The sequence below is a fragment of the Procambarus clarkii genome, chromosome 35, assembly GCF_040958095.1.
Source record: "Procambarus clarkii isolate CNS0578487 chromosome 35, FALCON_Pclarkii_2.0, whole genome shotgun sequence".
In the NCBI taxonomy this organism is placed as follows: domain Eukaryota; kingdom Metazoa; phylum Arthropoda; class Malacostraca; order Decapoda; family Cambaridae; genus Procambarus; species Procambarus clarkii.
The window spans coordinates 19,178,500-19,194,223 of NC_091184.1; the positions used below are offsets into that span (position 1 = coordinate 19,178,500).

The window sequence follows — 15,724 nt, forward strand, 5'->3', positions numbered from 1 at the left end:
GTAAGAGCGAAGAGGTAGAACGGCTTATTGACAGAGCTCGGGTGCATGGGGGGATTTGTGTAAAATCCTGGTTTGTGTCTCGGAGAGGCTGCAGGATCCAAGTAAGGTCAGTAGAACTTCTGGTTGCAATTCTTTTATCATGTCGTAGCTCAGTCGATTAAGGCAGCGTCTGGGATCCTCTCGGACGTAGGTTTGAACCCTCGTCACGGCACTTGTAGATTTGTTCATATGATGCATCACGCTATTGTGATTTCTGTCTGTAATCTATGTAGGAGCTTATGATATATTAATAGCAGTGCTTATAAGCAACACATCCATCCTCCATCGTACATATATTGATGTAATGAACAATTGGATAGCAGAATTTGGTATTATTGAATTTGGATAAACCGGCAAAGGTTTTGTCAAATCAAATCAAATGTTTATTCAGGTAAAGTACATACATACAAGGTGAGACACAAATATGTTGTGGGATTTATAGATAGAGCTTGTACATACAATGTCTAAAGCCACTATTACGCTAAGCGTTTCGGGCAAGGTTGGCCCGAACCTTTGTATTTGTTTCTCATAAATCCTAACGTAACTTACCATCCAAGGTCTAATTCTAATACATGCTAACTGAGGCCAAATGTGGGAACCGACCTGTGAGATTTATATTTATTTGATTTATATGAATTTATATAGAATTTATATTTACGTTAATTTGTATACTTCGATAGCAATTTGTGTGATGATAAGTGGACTGTATTTCTGCAATAATCTCACAAATCGATCCTTTACACATTAGGGGGGGTTTATATTGAATTTATATATATGCAGCCAATCAAACTACAGTATTAGACTACATACATTGAAGAGGTTCCTTATCTTATTGTACAGCAGGCCTTAGTCCACCAGGTATAACCAGGATGTAGACACCAAATTATCCTCTTTGAGGTAGCTTCCATCACCCAGTAACTGGTACACAAAGCATGCTTCCTCGTCTTGACCTGTCAAAAGGGCGCTAGCTGTAAAGCCAGAATCCTAATATATGACAGCTATATCAGAGAAAAGACTGTACAAGGAATCATAAAGACCTGGCTTAATTACCTTTAGTATGTGGCGATCTCGTGATCTAAATGGCTCACCCTATCTAATGACATTAATGGCCACAAATGATAGATAAATGGGTTTTGGCAGAACACTTAACTTGTATTTGTTGACAGCGTGTTGATGACGGTACACCTTTGGTTTCCATAACACTTCGTCCAAGTAAAATTAACAGGAGCCGAAATGCTCCCGTGCGCCTCTGGTCTAAGTACAATAACAATGGCTGACCACTCCCTCACAACTGACGCTACTGGCCTACATTGTCCAGATGACAGTAAGTGATAGAAGGGTCACATTTACTCTATTTTAATTCTGATAATTAAGTTAATTTATATGAGATGTTTTTATGATGGTAAAGTCCAAAGACTAATGTATTTAAGAATAATTCCCACCATAATAGGTGGTGAATTTATAATAGTATGTGGTAATGATATTCCGTTTTCTATAGACGGTAATTCCACTACATGTTACATTTTCTATGGGTTAACTTGTTTATACAACGCAGCAGCAATATTATCTACCTGCATGTAATATTAAATGGTGTCGGATTTTCCGACACCAAATATAGTACATATATATGTTATACTAGGCCTAGGAATATATCTGTTTGGTTTTAGCTGTATTTTTTCCCGACTATAAGGTGAATAGTACCAAATTCTACTATGTAATTGTCCATTACGTCAATATTTAATTTATATGTACGATGCTCTACATAGTTACAAAATGTACAGGAGGATGGATTGTTATCATTAAAGATAAAAACATTTCTTTAGGTTTGTTATGGTAGGAAAAATTTAGACTGTAGCAGAGCGTAGTTTCGATCTACGGACCTCTAGTGGGATTATGGGCCCAGCACGCTTCCACTGCGCCACTCTGCTCCACAATGCATAGTTATATGACTCTCAATATTAATAATTAGTATAATGTAGTATTAGCAAATTACAAATTGGTATAAGTTTTATGATTTAATAAATATTGTCAATGTTCTTTGTTATTAATTTTAGCTCTTTGAAGGGAAGGGAAGGGAACTATCAGGGGGGAAAGCGCCAAGCCATTACAACTATATAGCACTGGGAAGGGGTCAGGATAAGGATTTGGGATGGGATGGAGGAAAGGAATGGTACCCAACCACTTGCTCGGTCGGGGATTGAACGCCGACCTGCAAAAGCGAGACCGTCGCTCTACCGTCCGACCCAAGTGGTCGGACACTTTGAGTTTATTTCAATAGGTTATGAAAACAAACATTTAAAAAGTCAAATGTTTCCGCCCGGGATCGAACCGGGGACCTTGCGCGTGTGAGGCGCACGTGATAACCACTACACTACGGAAACCTGAAGTATAGCGACCTGTTATTATATGGACCAAATCCGGTTAATTGCTACCAAAGATGCACATAGTTTTTCTTCAGCGATATAATATGATCAAAACACATTGCTTGAGTAATTATATAAATTAAACAAGGTTTAATAACGAAAATAGAGAGAAAATCCTGTTTTATGTGTGTACGGAGTGTATGACGTCACGATAACATGAGAGGTTTAGTTTAGTTTAGTTCACTTATTATGCACCCCATACCCATCTTGTGGGAGGTAGAAGGAGTTACAGAAGCACATAATGGGCTCAGGGACTGAACCCCACAATTCACTTAGTTAAGCAAGTTCAAATCTTGATAACTAGTTACAAAATTCAGTATAAGTCGTCACATCATAAATGGGTTCGTGATTGACCACAAGTACGGTTTCTAAATTAAGCAACTGACATGTGGAGAGCTAGTGTCACAATTTTTTTTTTTTTTTTTTTAGATATATACAAGAGTTGTTACATTCTTGTGCAGTCACTAGTACGCGTAGCGTTTCGGGCAGGTCCCTGGAATACGATCCCCTGCCTCGAAGAATCGTTTTTTCATCCAAGTACACATTTTACTGTTGCGTTAAACAGAGGCTACAGTTAAGGAATTGCGGCCAGTAAATCCTCCCCGGCCAGGATACGAACCCATGACAGCGCTCGCGGAACGCCAGAACCCCCCTCCAGTGGGCAGCGGTGGATAGCAGATCATTTTGAATTAAATATTTACACATCTCTGGAACATTTAATTTGTTATAGGAAGCAGAAGGAAGTGATATTAGGGTCTCAGAGTGCGGGAGCAGGTGTTTTTAAGGGTTCAGAGAAAGGGAGCGAGCGGGAAAAAGCAGGAAAAACTGATTTTAGGGCTTCAGGAAGCAAAAGGAAGTGTTTTTAAGGCTTCAGAGAACGGGAGGAAATAGGAGGAAGTATTTTTAGGGATTCGGAGAGCGGAAGGAATTGTTATTAGGGCTTCAGAGAGCGGGAGCGAGTGGCAGGAAGCAGGAGAAATAATTTGTAAGGCTTCAGAGAGCGATTGATTGATGAAGATTAAGCCACTCAAAAGGTGGCACGAGCATGAATAGCCCGTAAGTAGTGGCCCTTTTGAGCCATCACCAGTATCAAAAGCTGATACTGGATATCTGTGGAGGTGCGAATGCACCCTGCATGACGGGAGATGTCTCCCTTATGAATGTGTTAAGATGAAGATGAAGCCACCCAAAAGGTGGCACGGGCATGAATAGCTCGTAAGTGGTGGCCCTTTTGAGCCATTACCAGTATCAAGAGCTGATACTGGAGATCTGTGGAGGTGCGACTGCACCCTGCGTGACAGGAGATGTCTCCCGTGAGAGAGCGAGAGGGAATATTTTTAAGGCTTCAGAGAGCGGGAGGAAGTGGGAGGTAGCAGAAGGAAATATTAATGGGGTTTCAGAGATCGGGAACGAGCAGGAGGAAGTATTTTTATGGGTTCAGAGAGTGGTAGGAAGTGTTACTAGCGCTTCAGAGAGCGGGAGGAAGCAGGAGGAAGTGTTTTTAGGGCTTTCGATGGCGGGAAGGAGTGGTAAGAAGCAGGAGGAAATATTTGTAAGGTTTTAGAGAGCGTAGCCTCCGTAACACAGTTGGTTAGCGTACAAATGTTTCTCGCTGTAGGGCTCTCACCATGTCAGTTGCTTAATTTAGAAACTGTACTTGTTGGCGGTCTCGAGCCCATTGTTGATGTGATGATGTGCATTGAATTTTGTAACTCTCTCAGCAAGATTAACTTGCTCAGGTAAATGAATTGTGGGGTTCAGTCCCTATGAGCCCATTATGTGCCTCTGTAACTCTTTCCACTACCGCCCAAAGGACAGGTATGGGGTGCATATTAATTGAACTAAACTATAAACAAGGTCGAGGGAGGGGGAAGACGTACCGTGCGCGCTCCGTTAAAATCGTGACATTAACCGGGATTCTTAGGACTACTACCGTGGATTACTGATTACGGACATAACAAAGTGCATAGTGACCCGCTGGAAAAAATTGAAAATAGTCATTAACAATAGAACTTTGTGTTAAATAGAGAATAAACGGGAGACCACGTGTGAGCCAGTGAACGAGGCTTTGTGTACATGCGTGTATTAGGGAAAAAAAATAGTGAACGGTGATTCGTGGAACAGTGATGTGGAACGGGTATCACAACAACATATAAGTTGGAAGTGAATATTATAAATATAGAATACTAGAAATATAGAATAGTGGCAAGAGGCGGCATCAGTGGTTATAAATCGGGTAACTGGAAACTGGTGACATCAACCTGGGACAACAAGAGGTCACCTGTACCGACCGGGGACCAGCTTCGCACCCTACGCTAAGTACCTGCCATAAAGTTTGAACAAAATAACATACATAATATTACAAATATACGGTATACATATAATATTATAAATATTAAACATATAAATATATATACATATAATTTTATAAAGAGTTAAAAGGACTGACATCAACAAGTGATCCATACAGTGACTCTCAAATACAACGTGTCAACTGTACAGCCTCTGAGACCCTCACTCTCGACCGTGCGATAAATACTGACCATACAGTAGAACAAATAAACATATATCTTGTTACAAATATACAATATACATATAATATTATAAATATATAGATATATACAACAAAACAAGGCAAAATGGGAGTAAATAAACAAATTTGTGGCCACTGTAACAACTCCTTAAAGACGAAGGTAACGGGAATTGAATGTTATATCTGTAAGACTAGATTCCATTCGGCTTGTACAGGAGTGAGTAACACTACGGCACTGAGAGCTGGCCACTTGCTCTGGGTGTGTAAAAACGACCTGCCAGCTTGGAATATCCTAAAAAACCTTCTAGATAACATGACGCATGATCGGAAAACATCATTCATTGGAAGCCTACCAGCCATCCAGAAGGAGTGGGAAAGGAACAACAAAATTAATATACAAGGGGCGGAGGATATAGTCAGGGATGAAACTGAGGCTGAAACTCAGGAAGTTGTAAACTCTGACTCAGTAGGCCAGGATGTAGATGACAGTAAACTAGAAAGTGTAACAGACAGCACTGACAGCTCGATAGGTACAGACACTACGACGGTTCCCGATAGAGCAATTCAGAACAGAAGGACAGACTTATGCAAATTTTATGCAGACATAGATATGCTGGTAATAAGAAAGGATTAGAATGCAGTTACCAACATCCCAAAAAATGTTTAAATATGCTTAGGAAAGGTGAGTGTCGATTTGGATCAATATGTAGGTTTTTCCATCCTGACATGTGCCAAACCTCACTGGAGGACAGAAAATGCTATGACCTCAGCTGCCCACACTTTCACGTGAAAGGCACGGAACGCTACATAAAGAGTGGCAAACAGGATAATAAATTTGGAGGAAACTATAAATTTTTTATACCAGACCGACAGAGAATTCAAAAGGAGCAGCATGGAGAGTGTATGAAACTGGATGCCAGATCCACTTGCATTCCAGAATTACAGATACAATTACCCACCGAAAGGGAACTACAACTACGACAGACAACTGCCCTACAACAATCAGTACTGGTCAGAACAAATTCATTATGTCCACGCATAATGGGCTTGCCGAAAAAGTCTCCCATCCAAACTATCACTAATAGAGTAACCTCATTCATCTTTGCCAACATACAAGGACTGAAAACAAGAACAAACAACAAAGTACAGTTCATAAATGGCCTCCTCACGGAGTCAAATGCAGTATTTGGAGCTTTCATAGAAACCTATGCAGGGGAATTGTTGGACAGTGAGATCTGGATTCCAGGATATAACCTATACAGGTGTGATAGGAAAATTAGGTCACATGGAGGAGTGGGTCTGTATATTAAGGAAGACCTTGTATGCTCGGAGCTTCTAAACGTTACAAATGAGGTGGTAGAGGTACTGGGATTAAAAATAGAGAAAATAAATTTAGTGATTATTCTAATATACAAACCGCCAGATGCAACGGCTGAGGAATTCACAGAACAGATAAGCAAAATAGAGAATAGCCTTGATAATTTGGAGAACCCGATACCTGATATTATCTTCCTAGGTGACTTCAACTTGCCTAGTCTCAGGTGGAAAATAGCAAACAATAATATTATACCAGGGAATCTATCAGGACCTAACCAACCACAGATTAGAGAACTACTTAGATTCTGTGACAAATTTTCACTCAATCAGCAGATATCGGAGCCAACGAGAAATGAAAATATTCTAGATCTGGTCTTTACGAACAATGAAGACATTATCAGAGACATTACGATATCAGATACCACATGCTCAGATCACAAGCTCATTGAAGTGCAAGCGACCATCAATACTCAGAATAGACCTAAAACGTTGATAAAGCGAGAGGGGCTATTCAGTAAATTCAATTTTAATAATAAAAGGATAGCCTGGGAGATAATAAACAGGGAACTTACAAACATTCCATAGGGGACTGTTCTAAGTAATACAAGTCCTACAGAAGGAATATAAAAACTGACTTCAGAAGCGTATCAAGTCTGCATGAAACATGTTCCTTTGAGGAAAGCCAGAAAGAGATCTAACGTAGAAAGAGAACGCAGACGACACTATAAACACAGAAAAAAAATAACGGAACTGCTTATGCAGACACGAATTTCCCGTCAAAGAAGGAATAATTTAAATAGGGAGATTGAAGAAATCGAGCGGAAATTGAAACACTCATATGAAACTGAAGAAAGGCAGTTAGAACAGAAAGCAATTCAGGAAATAAAGAAAAATCCAAAATATTTCTTCTCATATGCGAAATCAAAAGCAAAAACCACTGCCAGTATTGGACCTATTTGTACAAGTGAAGGTTCATACACGGAGGATGACAAAGAAATTAGTGAAATCCTAAAAAAGCAGTATGAGGACATGTTTAGCACTCCAATAAACAACATGAAGGTGGAAGATCCAGACAATTTCTTTATGCGGGATATTCAAACCCCTGTAAATATAACTGATATAAACACGAGCGCACTAAATTTTGAAAGAGAAATTGAAAACATGCCCATGCACTCGGCCCCAGGTCCAGACTCATGGAATTCAATATTTATAAAGAAATGCAAAGTGCCGGTAGCACAGGCACTCAGTATAGTGTGGAGGAAGAGCTTGGACACGGGGGAGATACCAGATGCACTTAAAGTAGCAGACATAGCCCCTCTACACAAGGGAGGGAGCAAAGCATTGGCAAAGAATTATAGACCAGTTGCACTAACATCGCACATCATAAAAGTATTTGAGAGAGTGATTAGGAGTCAGGTCACCAATTTCATGGAGACCAATGACCTTCACAACCCAGGCCAACATGGATTTCGAGCGGGAAGATCGTACAGCTACTTGAGCACTACGACAAAGTCACTGAGGCATTAGAAGAAAAACAGAATGCTGATGTGATATACACGGACTTCGCAAAGGCTTTCGATAAATGTGACCATGGCGTGATAGCACACAAAATGAAGTCAATGGGAATAACCTGTAAAGTAGGACGCTGGATACTCAGTTTTCTGTCAAACAGACTCAGCGAGTAACGGTCAACCATATAAAATCTAGTCCAAGTGCAGTTAAAAGCTCTGTACCTCATGGTACAGTTCTTGCACCGCTGCTTTTCCTTATTCTCATATCAGATATAGACAAAAATACAAGTCACAGCTTCGTATCGTCCTTTGCAGATGACACAAAAATCAGTATGAAAATTACCTCGGCTGAAGACATTGAAAAACTTCAAGCTGATATTAATAAAGTTTTCGACTGGGCATCAGAAAATAACATGATGTTTAACAGTGATAAATTCCAGGTACTCAGGTACGGTAAAAATGAGGACCTTAAACATAATACAGAGTACAAAACACAATCAAATGTACCCATAGTAGGAAAACAGCATGTAAAGGATTTGGGAATAATAATGTCTGACGACCTAACGTTTAAGGAGCATAACCAAGCAAATATTCCGACAGCCAGAAAAATGATAGGATGGATTACGAGAACTTTCAAATCCAGGGATCCCATCACAATGGTTGTACTCTTCAAGTCACTTGTGTTGTCCCGTCTTGAGTACTGCTCAGTACTCACTTCCCCCTTCAGAGCAGGAGAGATTGCTGAAATTGAGGGAATACAGAGAACATATACGGCACGCATAGACGCAATAAAGCACCTAAATTATTGGGATCGTCTCAAAACCCTCCAAATGTACTCACTAGAAAGAAGACGAGAGAGATATCAAATAATATACACCTGGAAGATACTGGAGAGCCAAGTACCAAATCTACACAGTAAAATAACAACGTACTGGAGTGAACGATATGGAAGAAAATGTAGAATAGAACCAATGAAGAGCAGAGGTGCCATAGGCACAGTCAGGGAACACTGTATAAACATCAGAGGTCCGCGGTTGTTCAACATCCTCCCAGCAAGCATAAGAAATATTGCCGGAACAACCGTGGACATTTTCATGAGGAAACTAGATTTATTCCTCCAAGGAGTGCCGGACCAACCGGGCTGTGGTGGGTATGTGGGCCTGCAGGCCGCTCCAAGCAACAGCCTAGTGGACCAAACTCTCACAAGTCAAGCCTGGCCTCGGGCCGGGCGGACGTACTGCTATGTACTTACATTTGTAATGAAAAAAAAACATTATTTATACATTAAAACAATTTCGTAGCAGAGCGTAGTTTCGATCTACGGACCTCTGGGTTATGGGCCCAGCACGCTTCCACTGCGCCACTCTGCTGCTCATATTATTTGGATGATACATTTTATACGTCTTTTATAAAATTATAATTGGTAATATTTTCTTCATAAATAAAAGTACCAATGTTTCTGCGCAGTAACGCTCCAGTATGTACGGATTTTATTTTTATTTTATTTATTTATATATTCAAGAGTTCTTACATTCTTGTACAGCCTGTATATTCTTGTACGCGTAGCGTTTCGGGTAAGTCCTCAATCCTATGTTCCCTGGAATACGACTCCGCGAAGAATTGTTTTTACAACCAAGTACCCATTTTACTGTTGAATTAAACAGAGGTTACAGTTAAGGATTTGCGCCCAGTAAATCCTCCCCGGCCAGGATACAAACTCAGGACAAAGCGCTCGCGGAACGCCAGGCGAGCGTCTTACCACGACGCCAAGGAGACATCCCATGCGTCATCTTGCGCATGGGATGCATACATCATGGTAACTGTGCGCAGCTAGCTGCGTATGACATACATCATAGCACAGCCAGCTGCGTATGACATACATCATAGCATGAGTATGTGATCACTGCTGCACACGATGGGTATGAGTTCACTACCACTCATGAACAGGACATGTATTGGAGGCACTAACGCTCACAGGATAGGTATACATGGGGTCTACAGGATAAGTATGGGATCCACTCAGCCCTGGAGGCTGATCTGTCGTGTTTGTTGAGGTCTATAGCAACTCTTCTTGCATGTAAACATTCCAAGCATAAGAATTATATTTTGTGTCTGGACCGAGATTCATCAGTCAGTTACGCAAGTACTTACGAACATGTTATCTCAATCTTTGGCGACTTTACACATATTAAACAGTTGACGAGCTCCGAAGGACTGGGAGGCAGTTTATAATTATATATTATTTTCTAAATTGTTGTGTTATGCCGCCAAAACTCGGTATGTAGATGTTCAACCCGTCCTCCTAATAGAACGGCGCCTTTTGACGAATACTCTTCCCGAGACCAAAATTTGTCGTACTAGAAAATGGTAGCGGCTCATGAAACTGCAGCCCATCCTCTTATTGTTGCAAAGACAACCTTAACTAACTGAACCTTCCTAGGCCTAATACACGCTATTTAAGGCCTAATATCGTACATATGTCTGCTATGCTAGACCTAGGAATATATATGTTTTTTTAGCTTTATTTTTTCAGACTATAAAGTGATTAGTGCTATATACTTCACTTCCGACTATAAAGAGTCTATAATTAAGACTATAATTAAGAATTCAGACTATAAAGTCATTAGTAAGTACTATTATGTAATGACTTAGTACTTCAACGTTTGTACTATGGAGCATATACAACAACTACTGTGTAAACAGGAGGATGGGTCGCGACGTTGACATACTGTGCCGTTCTCTGTTGTGTTAGGATAAGGTCACTTACGCGCGAGAGTTTGTTGACGTTGGCAGACTTGAGGAGGACGGGCTGGATCACGGCGCCAAGTGTGACATCGCTGTCAAGTGTGTTATGTCGGTCTTGTCTGAGGTCAACCCCTAGAGTTGGCCTAAATAATCGCCCCCGGGTGGGCTCGAACCACCAACCTTTCGGTTAACAGCCGAACGCGCTAACCAATTGTGCCACGGAGGCTCGAGGAACGTACTAAACAAATTTGTAATAAGGCGGAACTACTTAGATATCGAAGTGTAATAATTATCTGAGTTTGGGAGCTACTAATAGTGGCCTCGATGAGGACAGGAGGCCGGCGGCTTGTCGACGGTCCCCCATTTGCTTTGATGATATTTTCCTGATGATGATAATTCCTATAGTGTAATTCCTATAGTGATAATTCCTAAGTAACCTTGTGTCTAGTGGTCACGACGGAGACGGGAAGCCGGCAGCTTGTCAATGGTTCCCCTATTTTTCCTAAGTTTCCTCCTTTTCTTTCTTCCCTAATTTTCCTCCTTTCCCCCCACAAAAAAGAGTAACAACAACAAAAAGACTCTGGGGTTGGAGTCCCTGTGCCTTCTTGTACCAACTTCGAGGTTAACTCCGGAGCTGGAGCCCCCTGGAGACAGTTCCTTGTTGCCTTCAACCTCTTACTGACAGTTCCTGCGACGGCGCTGGAACCTGTCTTATTGGTGTTTATCTCTCCAATTGAGACGTTCGGCGCTGTGGAGAGTGGGACCTGCTGCATGGGTGACACCTTCTCCCCCCGTATCAACCTACCCTGGCTTTGTGCCCTGGAGAGGCCACTCCAGACCGACAACCAGAGCGCAACTCCATAGTCTCCTGAGAAAGATGGACGCCTACTACTTGGATGGTCCACCACTTTTTACATTCTTGTAAAGCCACTAGCACGCATAGCGTTTCGGGCAGGTCCTTTATTCTAATACAGTTAGAATAAAGATAATTCAAGATAATTAACTAAGATTAATATTAATCTTAATTAAAAAACCCAAATATGACCCGCCAGATCGTTTGACTGCTGGGTGAAGAGAGGCGTACAGTTAAGGATTAGAACCTAGTCAATCCTCCCCGGCCAGGATACGAACCCAGACTAAATTATTCGCGAAGTGCGGGGACTAGTGTTTCACCACTGCGCCACGGGGACTGCATGCACGGTGACCAGTCATTGAAAGATGCACACCAATTGGGAACTATAATAAGAAAGTCAACTTTATTTTCAAGGAAAATAAAGTTATTGAACTGTAAACATCTCTGGTGCGGCCACATTTGGACTGCTGTATCAAGCATAGAGGCCTCAGCTTCACAACATATCTGCTGTGGAGAAAGTACATCGCAGAGCGACGAAAAGCCTCTCAGAACTATATCGGCTCCCATACCAGGAACGGTTGAGGGCCCCAGGACTAACACAGCAAGCCAGACGGGGCATGGTGGCTCCCATACCAGGAACGGTTGAGGGCCCCAGGACTAACACAGCAAGCCAGACGGGGCATGGTGGCTCCCATACCAGGAACGGTTGAGGGCCCCAGGACTAACACAGCAAGCCAGACGTGGCATGGCGGCTCCCATACCAGGAACGGTTGAGGGCCCCAGGATTAACACAGCAAGCCAGACGGGACATGGTGGCTCCCATACCAGGAACGGTTTAGGGCCCCAGGACTAACACAGCAAGCCAGACGGGGCATGGTGGCTCCCATACCAGGAACGGTTGAGGGCCCCAGGACTAACACAGCAAGCCAGACGTGGCATGGTGGCTCCCATACCAGGAACGGTTGAGGGCCCCAGGACTAACACAGCAAGCCAGACGGGGCATGGTGGCTCCCATACCAGGAACGGTTGAGGGCCCCAGGACTAACACAGCAAGCCAGACGGGGCATGGTGGCTCCCATACCAGGAACGGTTAAGGGCCCCAGGACTAACACAGCAAGCCAGACGGGGCATGGTGGCTCCCATACCAGGAACGGTTGAGGGCCCCAGGATTAACACAGCATGCCAGACGGGGCATGGTGGCTCCCATACCAGGAACGGTTGAGGGCCCCAGGACTAACACAGCAAGCCAGACGGGGCATGGTGGCTCCCATACCAGGAACGGTTAAGGGCCCCAGGATTAACACAGCAAGCCAGACGGGGCATGGTGGCTCCCATACCAGGAACGGTTGAGGGCCCCAGGATTAACACAGCAAGCCAGACGGGGCCTGTTGGCTCCCATACCAGGAACGGTTGAGGGCCACAGGACTAACACAGCAAGCCAGAAGCGACATGGCGGCTCCCATAGAAACTTATAAAATACTGAACAAATTGGAGGATTTAGTGAATCCAGACCACTTCTTTTAAAAGTCGCATGTAACATATACATGATGCAACAGCTTAATCAAGCTCAACAGGTTACCATCACACCCCGCCATCCATCCACACAGCTCTAGTATCAGCTAAATATTGGTACTGGTAATGCCTCGCAAGAGCCCGAGCCTCCTCTTACGGGCTATTCATGCCCGAGCAACCTTTAGGAAAGCTTAATCTTTATCAATCAATCAAGTCAAAATATATGAAAAAACGTTTTTCCACCCAAAGGGCAATTGTGAGAGAGTGTCTCTCAAGATTCTCCCACAGCTGACTGGAATGGCTCATTGCTGTGCACAGTGCACCGATCTTGTGCACAAGCCTATCTCTCTTAATCCTGGATAGTGACCTGGCATGTTGGGTATCTCCAGAATGCCCACTTAACCAGGAACACTTTCATAATACGGAGGCCGCCGTATGTCCAGGCAGGAAGTAGATACAGGTAGTTAAGCATACTTACCACCGAAGGGTCAGTGAGTACATGGCTGGTGCCCGCGTGAGAGACAGAGGGTAGACGCCAGACCGTCTGACCTCTGGGGTCAACCGGCGCGATGGCAAATAACAGCTATGACGTGTTCGTGACGTGTTCATGACGTCACTTCTCCTACTGCTCATCGAACGAGCTAATATGATTGGTTCCCGCCCATTTGCTGCAATGCTATTGGTCAAATTGTAACTCTTTTTGTGTTGTGTGCCACAAGATGCCCGGCACCCCTTCAAAAACCATTCAAGTGAGGGACACCAAACCTAGAGGACGTGTTCTGTTCTACCGGCCAATAGACTGAACACCGTCTATTCCTCACCGTCAAGTTAACTCAGCATCTGAAGAATATACAACACACTCGCCCAGAATCACGGGTGTGAATATATTATTCAGAAGCCTAAAGTGACAAATGTCCAGAGCGAAACAGACTGGTATCAGGTAACCCCTGGTGACAAAGATCGTTGTGAGTGACTTAGAGTGAACTATGGCAGTGCCGCCGCCTAAGTAACGTGTGTGTGACTTTACCACAAGTGTACCTGCATGGTACCACAGCCGCCGCCAGCCGCCACGAGCGTGTACCCCAGTACCCCAGTACCTCAGTACCTCGAGGCGCCCGCCGCCGCCCTCACTACTACGTGACGTCACCACCTTACTCATCGCCAGCGCCAGTGTGTGTGCGGGTGTCTGTCTGTTAAGCATACAGCCCGCCCTACTGCAAGTACCCTCCTTGTCTACGAGCGAAACCAGCTGTCAGGCCACCTACGAGTGCTTGTATAAATGTGCCTGAGTGAGTGAGTGAGTAAGGAAAGGTACCCATCTGTAAGTACAAGATCTTGTCCTTGTTTTATTGTGTCTGTGTTGATCTGAGGGATCAACCACAGTTCTCACCTTCTCATACCTGTCACAAGTCATAGGTGAATCGACGGTGAATGTCTGTTTATCTGTGTGGTATCACGGCATTTCACTAGTCTGTGAATGTGAGCTTAACATACACCACACATTTAGTTATTGTGTGATAATATTATTGTGCATGTTATTGTCTGTCCCATTGACAGTGTAGTTGTTGATTTATTGCATATCATCATTACCGAGTATCCGGTTGGAACTCTTGTGATCCCTCTCCACACCAGCAGTTAGGTTGCCGTGTTAGTGATTGGCTGTCAACTGTGTTAAGTTAGGTGTTTCTCCACGAGTGGATCCGAGTCGTTTAGCTAGACGTCAAGAGTCTCGCTAATATAACCATAGCTTTGCTGACGCCAATCTAAAGTAAATCAAGCACCCTTTGTATTAGTGGTTAAGTTAGTAAATAAACTACTGTTAAGCTTTATGCGGTGTTTCCATTGAACCACTTCTGAATACTGCCAATCAAATACTGAAGCCTTCAGCTCTAAGTGTCTTCAACACCGAGTTGCCTATATTCACTAATCTATAAATGTGATGAGGACCCTAGGAGTCCCTTAAAGTGTTAAATCATTGAGGAGATTCCAACGATCAACGTGGAGCAGGACCAGGTGAGGCTAGTCTGAGAAGAGACCCTCAAGGACTCTAACTCGACCTTGCTCCCAGGCCCTGTACGGTTGCTCTCGTATTTTCTATTCTGCTAATTCCGACAGTTTCGTGAAGCGTCTGCCACATGTACATTGGCGACGTACGCATTGCAGTCGTGAAAGCAAAAAAGAAACACCCCACAAATGCCTTATCGTGTTATTGCGTCGCATAAAAAGGCATTGTTATTTATTAATAGTAATGCTTTCAATATTACAGGAAGAACAAGGTTAACGACCGTGAAGGTCGTTAACAGTCAGCACGGTATGGCTCGTCCGGTGGCGGGAAAGTCTGTTAGCCAATCAGAATCATCGGGCGAGGCAATGAGTGCTGGTCGGAGATTGAACCGAATAGAAATCTACTCCCTTCCATCCCGTCGACATCCAGTCGTCACGTGTGTGTGTGTGTGTGACCAGCTGAACCCAACTGTTACAGTATGCTCCACCCTCACCAAGGAAAAGGACGCGAGGACCTAGCGGCATGGTAGACGTCTTTGAGGTTGTGGAAGTCACCGTTTTCTATATTTAGAGGTCGGCGTTGAGGTAACACGCAAATGCAATAAATGGAAACTCGATCGATTTTAATAAAACTTTTTTGTCAAGTTCTATATGAAAAGTGTTTCATCTGGTCCAAGTTTCAGCATTGTAGCATAAATAGGAAGGGAGAAAAAAAATATTGAAGTAGTTGTGAAAATTATGCCAAAATGGTCAAATCGATTATCAATCAAAAGTGTCAACTGAAATC

General features: G+C 43.2%; 2 non-coding genes across 2 annotated transcripts; both read right to left on the minus strand.

The window, feature by feature from the left end:
• Positions 1–2,347: 2,347 nt before the first annotated feature.
• TRNAV-CAC (transfer RNA valine (anticodon CAC)) lies at positions 2,348–2,420 on the minus strand. Its single transcript has one exon. It is a non-coding gene; the product is annotated as a tRNA-Val (tRNA).
• Positions 2,421–10,720: 8,300 nt separating this feature from the next.
• On the minus strand, positions 10,721–10,794 carry TRNAN-GUU (transfer RNA asparagine (anticodon GUU)). The gene has a single exon. It is a non-coding gene; the product is annotated as a tRNA-Asn (tRNA).
• Between the last annotated feature and the right edge of the window lie 4,930 nt (positions 10,795–15,724).